Source organism: Anomaloglossus baeobatrachus, chromosome 2 (assembly GCF_048569485.1).
Source record: "Anomaloglossus baeobatrachus isolate aAnoBae1 chromosome 2, aAnoBae1.hap1, whole genome shotgun sequence".
Classification (NCBI taxonomy): Eukaryota; Metazoa; Chordata; class Amphibia; order Anura; family Aromobatidae; genus Anomaloglossus; species Anomaloglossus baeobatrachus.
The window spans coordinates 201,380,945-201,393,956 of record NC_134354.1 but is presented as its reverse complement, the minus strand read 5'-3'; positions in this window follow the sequence as shown (position 1 = coordinate 201,393,956).

Below are 13,012 nucleotides of genomic sequence, written 5' to 3'. Positions count from 1 at the left end.
GAGGCCAGGCTTGTCCGAAGAGTCAAGGCTAACCCAAGGACAACAAGGAAGGAGCTCCGGGAAGATCTCATGGCAGTGGGGACATTGGTTTCAGTCAATACCATAAGTAAAGTACTCCACCGCAATGGTCTCTGTTCCAGACGAGCCCGTAAGGTACCTTTACTTTCAAAGCGTCATGTCAAGGCTCGTCTACAGTTTGCTCATGATCCCTTGGAGGACTCTGAGACAGACTGGGTCAAGGTTCTCTGGTCTGATGAGACCAAGATCGAGATCTTTGGTTCCAACCACACACGTGATGTTTGGAGACTGGATGGCACTGCATACGACCCCAAGAATACCATCCCTACAGTCAAGCATGGTGGTGGCAGCATCATGCTGTGGTTCTGTTTCTCAGCCAAGGGGCCTGGCCATCTAGTCCGCATCCATGGGAAGATGGATAGCACGGCTGTAATACTTATTCTATGTTCTGAGGATTTCGATAGCGTAGGGCAATGACAATCAGAGACGAGTTCCGGGTACAAGATGTTTTATAGTATGCAACCACGGTAGATACAGAACAACACAGCAACACAATAACACATGCAATACTTTCCGGAATCGACGCGGAGGGAATTCCCGGGACCACGCACCGGACTCCCCCAGGGAGACCACCAGAGCGAACCCCTATACAGGGACTGTCTGGCAATCTACCCCGGAAGGCCTAAGTGCGCAGCAGCCGGGATAAGGAGCAAGCGGTAAAGTCAATGAGTGTCCGTACGGGAAATGTTTGTCCAGAATGGTTACGAACCAATAGAGAACCAGGCGGAGTGCTGACCGAAGATGGTAAACAGAATCCGGGCACAGCCTTGAAGAGCCGGGTACAGTCCAGAGTCAATCGGTAGGTAGTCTTTTAGGGGAATCCAGAGGCAATCAGGAATAAGCAGCAACACAGCAGGAGCACACAGCAGGCAGTATACTCAGGCACTGGACTGGACTTAGAGGCGGCCTTTTAAGCAGCTGGACAGGAAGTAGGGCAACAGAACGGTAACCTCCATGTTAACCGAGGGCAAGGGCAATCAAAAGAGAACTGGAAAACCTGGAAACCTGACATTACTCCCCCCCCAGAGACGGCCTCAGGACGGATCAGGGCCAGGTTTGTCCGGGTACCGTCGATGAAACTGAGCGATCTTCCGGGGTGCCCGAATGTTACCCACCGGTTCCCAGGAATCGTCCTCGGGGGCGTACCCCTGCCAACGTACCAGATACTGAAGCCGACGACGATGGAGCCGGGAGTCAATAATGTCCTCGACGACGAACTGCTCCTCGCCGTCGACCATCACAGGCGGAGGAGGAGGCACAACACGACCACGAAACGTATTAGGGGAGACAGGTTTGAGGAGAGACACATGAAAGACCGGGTGTACCTTTAGATGGTGCGGTAACCGTAGCCGACAGGCCACAGGGCTCACGATCCCGGTGATCTTAAATGGACCGATGAATTTCTGTCCCAGCTTCTGCGAAGGAACACCCAATCTAAGGTTTTTGGTGGATAACCATACAGAGTCCCCTACCTTATACATGGGTGCCGGTTTCCGGTGAGCGTCCGCTGACCTCTTGTAACGCTCCTGGGCCGTAGCCACCGTGTCCTTCAGAACCTCCAGATTTTGTCGAAGCTCTGAAACTCTGTCCTCCACCGCCGGTACTGAAACCGCAACCGGGGACCTAGGCAACACATTCGGATGGTAACCCAAGTTGGCAAAACCGACAAAGCGTTGTACCTCTTTGATGTTTCCCGGTTCCGGCCAGTCTAGAATTGCTTGTATCTTGCTAGACTCCATGTTCAGCCCCTGAGGAGAGATGACATAACCTAAGAATTGTATTTGTGAGCAGTGGAACTCGCATTTCTCCAGTTTAATGTACAGGTGGTTTTCCCTCAGCCGGGTAAGTACGGTCTTGACGTGCTCCTGGTGTTCCTGGAGAGAATCAGAAAAGATTAGAATATCATCCAGATAGATCACCATGAATTGGTCCATGATATCCCTAAAAATATCATTAACTAGATGTTGAAATGCCGCAGGAGCGTTACAAAGTCCAAAAGGCATCACTAAATACTCAAAATGTCCGTACCGACATCGGAACGCGGTCTTCCACTCGTCTCCGGGACGTATACGAAGCAGATTATATGCCCCACGGAGGTCCAATTTGGTGAATATTTTTGCCTGTTGGACCCTCTCCAATAGCTCCGGAATCAACGGTAACGGATACCGGTTCCGGATGGTTATTTTATTCAGTTCCCGGTAGTCAATACAGGGTCTCAGAGTCCCCTCTTTCTTTTTCACGAAAAAGATGGGTGCCCCTGCGGGTGAGGTAGACGGGCGAATAAATCCCTTGGCCAGGCTTTCATCAATATACTCCTTTAGGGCTTCTAGCTCAGGTGCCGCCAACGGGTAAACATGACCAAACGGGATCTCTGCCCCTGGGAGTAAGTCTATGGGGCAATCATACGGTCTATGCGGAGGAAGCCGATCGGCCTTTCTTTTGTCGCATATGTCAGCGAAGTCACGATAAACCGGGGGTAAAACAGGTACCTGTACCGTGCCTTCTGCATGTGGTGTTACCGGAACCGGAACAGTTGGACAAATGGCCGAACCACTCTGCGGTGGGAAGGATATTTCCTTAGTTTCCCAATCGATGACCGGATTTGTAGACCGTAGCCACGGAATACCTAAAATAATCGGAAAATGTGGAGAAGAGATCATCATGAAAATAAGGGTCTCCTGCTGACCTGGTTTCATCACGCATTCTAGCGGTACTGTTTCCCGATCCACTGGTCCAGAGGTTAACGGAGATCCGTCTACCGTCTCCATGGTAACCGGTGAGGATCTTTGCTGAGTTCGGATACCGTGTTTTCTGGCAAAAGAAAAGTCCATGAAATTTCCCCCTGCCCCAGAGTCTATCATTGCAGAGGTAGGAATTAGCTGTCCCTCCCACCGGATCTGAATGGGGAGTGAACAATGGGTATATTTCCCTTCTGAGTCCTTCGGTGAGGTAGACATTACAGTCAAGGGAAATACCGCATCCAAGTGTCCACTTGCCTCAGAGATATCCGACTCTGCGTCCGTGTTGCCACACTCTGCCATGGCTGCCAATACCTTATTTGGGCGATTCGGACGTTTCGGGCAGTCGATTAAGAAATGGTCCGATTGACCGCAGTAGAAACACAAACGCTCACGGAGCCGGTGTTCACGACGTTCGTTGGTCTCTCGTCTTTGCAGAGAGTCCACTTGCATAGGAACGTCCTCGGCCTCCCGTGGCGTCCTGAGAGCGGGTTCTCTGGAAGGAAACGTATTATTATTTACACGGTTTATAGCTGCCCATTTTTCCTGTCTACGTTCCGTCAAACGGGTATCTATGCGCACACAGTGCTGGAGAAACAGGTCAAAATCCCCTGGGGATTCAGAACGGGCTAACTCGTCCTTGATGGTACCGGACAAACCTTTTCTGAAAACGGACAATAATGCATTGTTTCCCCAGTCGGTGTCTACCACTAACCTCTGGAACTCAGTGGCGTATTCAACGACAGAACGCTTTCCCTGACGTAAGGAAAGGAGAGCCGATTCAGCGGTAGCACGGCGATTCGGATCATCAAACATTTGTGCCATTGCGTTCAGGAAGTCATCTAGGTGATTTAAACGGATGTCCCGGTTCTCTATCATAGGATTAGCCCAAGCCAGTGCTCGTGAGGTTAATAACATGATGATACATAACACCTTTGACCGGTCAGAACGGTAATAATCAGCATGTACATCGAAAAACAGTATACATTGGTTAACAAATCCACGGAACTGACTACGTTCACCATTGAAACGGAATGGGGGTAACCTAGGCATACCGGCAGCTGATACGGACGCAGTGGGGACGGCTTCCTGAGCCTCCACTCTGACTTGCAAATCCTGTATAGCCGGACCCAGTACCTGGTGATCATGGCCCAGCTGCGCCTCCACATCTCTAAGCTTAGTCTGCACCACCTCCATCTCCTGCTGCAGGGAGTTAATCATGGAGAACAGCTGATCTACTCGTGTCTCAGTCATTGCCCCAGCGAAATCCTCTAATGGCCTGAGTATAATGTAATACTTATTCTATGTTCTGAGGATTTCGATAGCGTAGGGCAATGACAATCAGAGACGAGTTCCGGGTACAAGATGTTTTATAGTATGCAACCACGGTAGATACAGAACAACACAGCAACACAATAACACATGCAATACTTTCCGGAATCGACGTGGAGGGAATTCCCGGGACCACGCACCGGACTCCCCCAGGGAGACCACCAGAGCGAACCCCTATACAGGGACTGTCTGGCAATCTACCCCGGAAGGCCTAAGTGCGCAGCAGCCGGGATAAGGAGCAAGCGGTAAAGTCAATGAGTGTCCGTACGGGAAATGTTTGTCCAGAATGGTTACGAACCAATAGAGAACCAGGCGGAGTGCTGACCGAAGATGGTAAACAGAATCCGGGCACAGCCTTGAAGAGCCGGGTACAGTCCAGAGTCAATCGGTAGGTAGTCTTTTAGGGGAATCCAGAGGCAATCAGGAATAAGCAGCAACACAGCAGGAGCACACAGCAGGCAGTATACTCAGGCACTGGACTGGACTTAGAGGCGGCCTTTTAAGCAGCTGGACAGGAAGTAGGGCAACAGAACGGTAACCTCCATGTTAACCGAGGGCAAGGGCAATCAAAAGAGAACTGGAAAACCTGGAAACCTGACAACGGCCTACCTGGAGATTTTGGCCAAGAACCTCCGCTCCTGCATCAAGGATCTTAAGATGGGTCGTCATTTAATATTCCAACAAGACAACGACCCAAAGCACACAGCCAAGAAAACCAAGGCCTGGTTCAAGAGGGAAAAAATCAAGGTGTTGCAGTGACCTAGTCAGTCTCCTGACCTTAACCCAATTGAAAACTTGTGGAAGGAGCTAAAGATTAAAGTCCACATGAGACACCCAAAGAACCTAGATAACTTGGAGAAGATGTGCATGGAGGAGTGGGCCAAGATAACTCCAGAGACCTGTGCCGGCCTGATCAGGTCTTATAAAAGACGATTATTAGCTGTAATTGCAAAGAAGGGTTATTCCACAAAATATTAAACCTAGGGGTTGAATAATAATTGACCCACACTTTTATGTTGAAAATGTATTAAAATTTAACTGAGCAACATAACTTTTTGATTTGTAAGATTTATGCATCTGTTAATAAATCCTGCTCTTGTTTGAAGTTTGCAGGCTCTAACTTATTTGCATCTTATCAAACCTGCTAAATCTGCAGGGGGTTGAATACTACTTGTAGGCACTGTATTGCGACATCTATCTCTTCCCATAGTGGTGGCAGTCTCCTTATGGGGGGGCTGCAGAGTCTATCCGTTCACCTTTTCTGCGTCGCACAAAGATATGGTGGTTAGATCCAAAGATCTCAAATTTGGACTCATCACACCAAAGCACAGATTTCCACTGGTCTAATGTCCATTCCTTGTGTTCTTTAGCCCAAACAAGTCTCTTCTGCTTGTTGCCTGTCCTTAGCAGTGGTTTCCTAGCAGCTATTTTACCATGAAGGCCTGCTGCACAAAGTCTCCTCTTAACAGTTGTTCTAGAGATGAGAAGGTGTGTCCAAACTTTTGGTCTGTACTGTATGTGTATATATATATATATATATATATATATATATATATATATATATATATATATATACACACACACACACACACACACGCACACACACACACACACACACACACACATATATATATATATATATATATATATATAATCATATCCATGTCTGTTTACATAGACTTCAGAGTTATGAATTCAAGCAGATGATGGGGAATGATTCTAGATACTTTCTTTACATTGAGTATATGTTAACTCTTTTAGCTGTGAGATCTATATGATCATTTGCCTGTTTGACACCGCATTTAACAAATTTATGTACACTTTGATATTTTTTTTAAAAGAGCATACACAATCAGTTAACTAATATTTAGTATTGTAGATTACCTGCCCAAGAAGGTAAGGACAAATAGATATCAAGAAAGATAATTCAAACTGTTTCACCTACATGAAAGTTTTCAATCAAAGAGTTGAGTATTAATTATTAGTGATGGGTGAACCCGCAGATGCCAACCAACCAACCATCGTTGGTTCCAACCACATTTTATAAAAAGAACCTAGTTTGGGTCCAGAAACACGGTAAACCTGCACCAAAACCGCACTAAAACGCGGTAAAAAGCATGCGTTTTTTTATGCGTTTTTTTCTCATGCAGGTGCGTTTTTCTGTCAGAGGAGGAACTTTTCGCTGGAGAAACAAATCTGCAGTGTGCCCACATAGAGCCACATAGCCGAAAAAATGGTTTGACACCGTTTCAGTGCTGTTTTGGCCAGGAGATGCAAATTGGGGGCAGAAATCTGTTGCAGGCATTTCAGCACCACTCAGGCAACAAAAAAAAACCCAAAACAGAGATGTCCATAAATCAAGTTATGTGTAAGTATAAGATATCACACAGGGAAAAGTTTTAAACATGGTTTCTGAAATTTATTTAATTTTTCATAGAAAAGCCTTTGTTAGTGATCTCAGCTTCAGGATGCCTCCTGTATGGAAAAACTAGTCACATGTGACACGCCCGCGCCGGGGCCATGGGGGTTACTCATTACCGGGCCGCGGTTCTGGCTTTAGGATGCATGGTGTTGCAGCTGGAATGGTTTATCTCTCCACAGGTGGCCCCAGGGAAGGTGATAGGGTGGTAGTCTATGGTGTTTTACACTGGGGAGTGGGGCGGGATGACACAGGCTGGTAGTTTCCTTTACCTTTTACTGGTCAGTTGTTATGGTCCCAAATAACAGTGGTCCGGTCAGCTGGGAAGCAGTGAGGAATCCTTTCTCTGCCAGGCACGTTGGAGGCCTTTCTTAGTGCACACTGTCGGTCACTGTGGCCTGGAGCAGCACAGCGTCCCTCTTCCTAGATGTGATTTGCCTTGTCTCTTGTGGCAGGCAGCACGAGCCGGATGTAGGGCCCGCCAGTATTTCTGCACCCCCGGGCTCTATTATTCTTCTGCACCTTGGGAGTCTCTGTTCAGCCAGGCGGTGTGAAACCTTCTGCCCTCCGGGTTTACTGCTGGGCCGTTAGTACCTGACAGTCGAGGACCCCGGTGTCCTGATTCAGTGCTCGGTCCTGGAAAGCTTGGGACAGCTCTCTAGCAGCGACTATTCTTTTTCACTGCTACTAGAGTTCTGATTTTTCTCTTCCTGTTCCTCTCTCTCTAACCCCTCCCCAGCCCGGAATGCACATGGAAGCTCGCCCCAAACAGGACTTGAGCTCCCCCTCTGTCCTGGATTAGGAAGGGTTGTACCTGACATAGAGCTCTCCCCGCTGCTTCCAGGCATAGCATTGCCCTGCGGTGAGGAGAACAACGCCACTGTGGCTCCCTTGACAACTGGGGTGCCACATTAACAATGGAGTTTATGTGTAAATCTCTGAAATACGTCATTCAGGTGTAACTCCTGACATAGCATTCACTATAATTAGGCAAATGGAGACACAGTGGCCTGTCTCTTGCCTACAATCTAATGGTGTTCATCTATATAAGCGTTCATAAAAGCGCACTCTGCCACAGTTGTGGGCACTTGTGAAAAAATGGAAACCCCTGAGCAGAGGACAGATGTAGTCCAGAGTAACTCTACTGCCTCATTATAGTAAATGTTTAGCATTTGTATAGTGAGGAGAGCACATTTAATTTACCAGGTACATGTCTCCAGAAGCACAAGGTGGGCACAATCTATGGACACTGCCTCTGGCATTTAGGAGCTCTGTATATCGAGTCAAACTATTCTTGTAAGATCTGTGCTCCAAGAGACAAATAGCACTGCTGCACTCCCGTGCAAGTCTCATCATATGGCTAAATGGTACTGTACAGCCAGATATGGGGTATTGCCATGTTCAAGAGAAAATGTGACACATTTTGGTGCCATTATTACTAATGTGTTGCCATTTTAAAATGTAAAATTTGGTGCTAAAACAACATTTTTGTATAAAATTCTGTGACACACCATGCTGTCAATATAATCACTGCCCCCCTATATGAATTTATGGAATTTAAGGGTGCAGTTTGCAAAGTGGGGTCACTTATGGGGAGTACTGATGTTCTGGTTCTTCAGGTACTCTTCCAGTTGGTCATGGGACCCACAAACCATAATAGTAAAATCTGCACTATAATATGATGCTTCTTCCCTTCCCGATTACATGTAGGGTATTTGCGCACTCAGGAGAAATTACACAACAAACTAAGTTATCCATCTTTTTCCTATTAGCTTTTATAATAAATTAAAAAGTTTGGGCTAAAAACATGTTGGTGGTAAAAGTATAATTCAGAAAAAGACAAAATCCAGCGAGCTTAGGCAGGGATGGAAGAATGAAAACTTTAGTTTATTTTAAATAATAAAATATTATGAATTGGCACCAACAAAGCTGATGTATGGAAAAGAAACTAAAGCCTTTCGGCAAATTAAATTATGCTTTATTCATGGATATATTTAATTTAATATGTAAAACAAACTAAAGATTTTATTCTTCCATCCGTGCCTAAGCTCGCTGGATTTTGTCTTTTTCTGGATTTACCAGCCACAGCCTGGGCTTCTCCATGCGAGCATCGTAATTAACTCTGGACTGAACATTGGTGGTGAGCTGATTTTTACTATTTCTTATTTTAAAAGTGTAATTATTCTTTTTCACCACCCAATGGTATAACATTATGTGATGCAAATGTGATGTCAACATGCTCACTGTACCCATTGGTGAATTCATTGAGGGGTATAGTTTATAAAATAGGGTCAGTTATTGGGTGGAGAGCCTGTTTTTCTAGCAACTCAAGGACTCTGTCAATGTGATATAGCACCCTCAATCCATTTCTGAAAAATCTGCACTGTAATATGGCGCTTCTTCCCTTTTGAGCGTTGCATTGTGCCTCAAAATTAGTTTTCAACCTCATAGAGGGTATTGGTAAACTCAGGAGAAGTTGTGTAACAAATTGTACCATTCATTATCTTCCATTAGCCTTTTGAAAATTAAAAACTTGGGGTCCATGCAATTTTATTTTGGAAAAAATGGGAAATTTTAATTTACTCAGCCCAATGTTTTACAATTGTTCGAATCGCCTGAGTTGGAAAATACTCACTAAAGCCTTAGATAAATTCCTCTAAAAATGTAGTTTCCAAAATGAAGTTACTTCTCAGGGTTTCTGTTGTTTTGGCATGTCAAGGGCTGTACAAATGGGACATGGCGTCTACAAATTATTCCAGCCAAAATGGCGCTCTAAAATTCAAATCACGCTCATTCCATTCTGATCCTTGCCAGTAGTAGTTTTCCACCACATAAAGGGTATCCATATATTATAAAAAAATAGCCATTAAGAGCGTACCCACTGTGACAGTAAGCTTGGCCACCGTGAGGTTAACTACAGGCTGCCGGGAGCACCACCCCTGCCGTGCACCATACAAGGTTACCACAAAATGGTGCTCCTTCCCTTCCGAATCTTGCTGTGCACCCAAACAATAGATTTCCACCACATTTGGGGTAACTGTGTACTCAGGAGAAATTGCACAACAAATTTAATGGTCAATTTCTCTTTTACCCTTGTGAAAAAGAAAAAAAGAGGGCTAAATCAACATTTTTCTGGGAAAAAGCAAAATATTCATTTTTTTCCTTCCACAATGATTTAATTCCTGTGATTCAAATTTTGTATATTTTTGCCAAAATTCCAATATTTTCACAAACACATAAAAAAAATGTTAACCCAAGTTGTACAATCTCAACATTCTTAATCCCTTCACCCCTGGAAGATTTTCCGTTTTTTGGTGTTTTTTTGCCCCGTTCTTCCAAGGCTTGTGACTTTTTTATTTTTCCACTAATCTTGCCATATGAGGGCTTGTTTTTTTGTGGGACGAGTTGTACTTTTAAATGAATCAATAACTTTTACCATACAGTGTACTGGAAACTGGGAAAATAAATCCAAGTGCGGGAAAACTGCAAAAAAAAAGTGTGATTGCATGATTGTTTTTGACCAAAAAACGTAATTTTGGCATGCTATTATCAATAAGATTAATTGATTTTATGTTTTGATAGATCAGGCATTTCTATTTCTATTTTTTATTTTTTTAACTCTTTAATTTTTAATGGGGTGAAACAGGGGTGATTTGATCTTTTGGGTTTTTTTTTAATTTGTTTTAAACTTTTTTTTACTTTTTTTTATTTTACTAGTCCCCCTAAGGGACTATAAGAATCAGCAGTCTGATAGCTCATTCTTTTCTGTTGATCACATCTACACAGCTAAAGTGGGCTTTACATGCTACAACAAATCTAACGATGTGTCAGCGGGGCCACGTCGTAAGTGACACACATCCGGCATCGTTAGTGATGTTGCAGCATATGACAGCTACGTGCGATTGCAATTGAACGTAAAACCGTTCATCGCATACACGTCGTTCATTTCATTAAAATTGCACGTTGGGTTTTTTAATGTTCCCGAGGTACCACACATTGCAGTGTGTGACATCCCGGGAATGATGAACAGATCTTACCTCCGTCCCACGGGTCCCGCTGGCAATGCGGAAGGAAGGAGGTGGGCGGGATGTTTACGTCCCGCTCATCTCCGCCCCTCCGCTTTTATTGGCCAGCCACTGTGTGATGTCGCTGTGACGCCGAACATCCCTCCCACTCCAGGAAGTAGATGTTCGCCACCCACATTGAGGTCGTATGGAAGGGTAAGTACGTGTGACAGCAAATAATCGTTTGTGCGACACGGTCAACAAATTGAACGTGCCGCACATACGATGGGGGTGGGTGTGATCGCATACGATATCGTATGTGATATCGTAAGGTGTATAGCAGGCTTAAGACAAGCAGAAAATCTCACCTTTTATAACTAAGGGGTTAAAATGATTAGGGTAGTGGAAGGATTTGGCTCTGTGGGGCCCACATGTCTCCAGTAGTCTATTTTACAAAATCTTTTTGTCTGTAAAAGTTTAAAAAATGTAAACCATTAAAAAAGAAAAAAAAGGAATAAATATAAGTACATTCTGATAGCCTCACATGTGGGTTAGGGGAACAATTCTGATTCATGCACTATTGGCCCTTTCATTAAATGAGCATGTTATACACTAAATTACCTAATGAAAGATCCATTCATGCTGGTTTTTGTTTTCATTCAGACTGTTATGTTTTGTAATACTCATTTCATGGTTTATTCATATACTGGCAACACATTAAATTGATTTATTTGCTTTACCTTGTATTAGAGTAGGCATGCCACTTTACATCATATCGGTACATAATCAACTCTAGTTGTAAGAAGTACATTAAGGCATTACACTATGTATTTGAAGGCTCAAATGAAAATAAATTACCTTATCATTGTTTTCTGACACAATCACGCATTGCTGCATTGATGATGAATGATTCTGTTTTCCCTCACTGGTAAACACACTGTAAGCACTGATTACATTTCTCTAATGCAACAGGCTTCCAGAGGCCATCAATACCAAGTCTACGCAGAAATTGTTTGTGTGTATTATTCTTGGTTTATAATCCTAATTACAACAGATTTTAGAGCCATAACAAAACTGAGAAAACAGACTTTTAATTTTAAGACCACATGAAATATGTAGATTTACAAATTTTCGTAATGGTCGGATACTCAACAAATATACTCTCACAGATAGAATCTGCAATGATCACTAAAATGGGAGTCCTGAGCCTGTGTTCCTCCTTCTTGCTTGATCAAAGGAAGGAAGAAATTAAATAAAATGGTGATGAAGCATGTCCTGCTGCTCTGTTCAAAGATATAGGACTGACAAAAACAGCTGGGAGCAGGACTTTCTGAGTCACAAAGACTTTCAATGATTTGTCAGAGTACAAGCTTGACCACTGCCCTATCTAAAGTTAGAAATGTTTAAATGTTTTTCTTGAAAAGTAATATTTTTTTATTTTATTATCCTCCAGGATTTGTAAAGTTACGAGTTTTTGTATATTTTAGTATCATTTTTGCTTCCTTCTCATAGACACTATGCTACAATGTTGACACATCCCATTTCATGCTCTTTAAAAAGCTTCTTTTAATTGTTGCTCAGAAAGATATGTACACTATAATGGCACAAATTATCACGTAGAGAGAGATAAATCAATCTCTTGGTAATGGCAATGTCATGGCTTGATTTATGGGTTAGTCCGGTGACCTTTTGCTCCATGGGCATTTCTCCTGTCTACTGAGCTGTGGTACTTTTCTTCTTGATCCTAATGCTGATGGTTACTATTACCTTTGTATTTCCTTTTGAGACTTTATCCTCTTCAGGTGTTTTCTAGTTTGCAGTTTTGTTTTTTGCTATCACACTCTGGATGGGGATATACACTGTATATTCTTCCTTCACTATATTTCTTTGCTGGCTGTAGGTCTAGGTAGACCTGTTAATGGGATTTCCAGCACTTCCTCTTATGGGTATACCTGAAGAAAACTCCAGTTGAGTGTCTGCTGTGAGTCTGGTTGATTTCTTTCCCATTCCCTTATCTCTGCACCTTATTTGAACTAGGCTCAGTTTACTTCACACTGGGTTTATTTTTGTTCTTGCATACCTTCCTCTCCCCCTTGTAGGCAGTGTGTGCAACTTCCCTTCTGGTCCCTCAGGAGGGACCAGAAACCCCTCAATGGCCAGGTCTGAGGTGGTGCTATTACTTGTATGACTAGGGTCTTATAGTTTGTACAGGGCCCAGTTGGGAGGGGTCTCACCTTTCTCTTTCCGTTACCTTCTGTGTGAGTGAGGTCCGTTTATAACAGGGAGTAGTGCTACAATTTGGACAGTTCTTATATTAGTTGAGGCATATGTAATTCCTCAACTTCACAAGTGGCATATTTTCACCATCCAACAATACTGCTGTGGTAAAAAAAACTGGACAGATGCGTAAAAGGAAAGGGTTGGTGTAAATACTCAGTCTA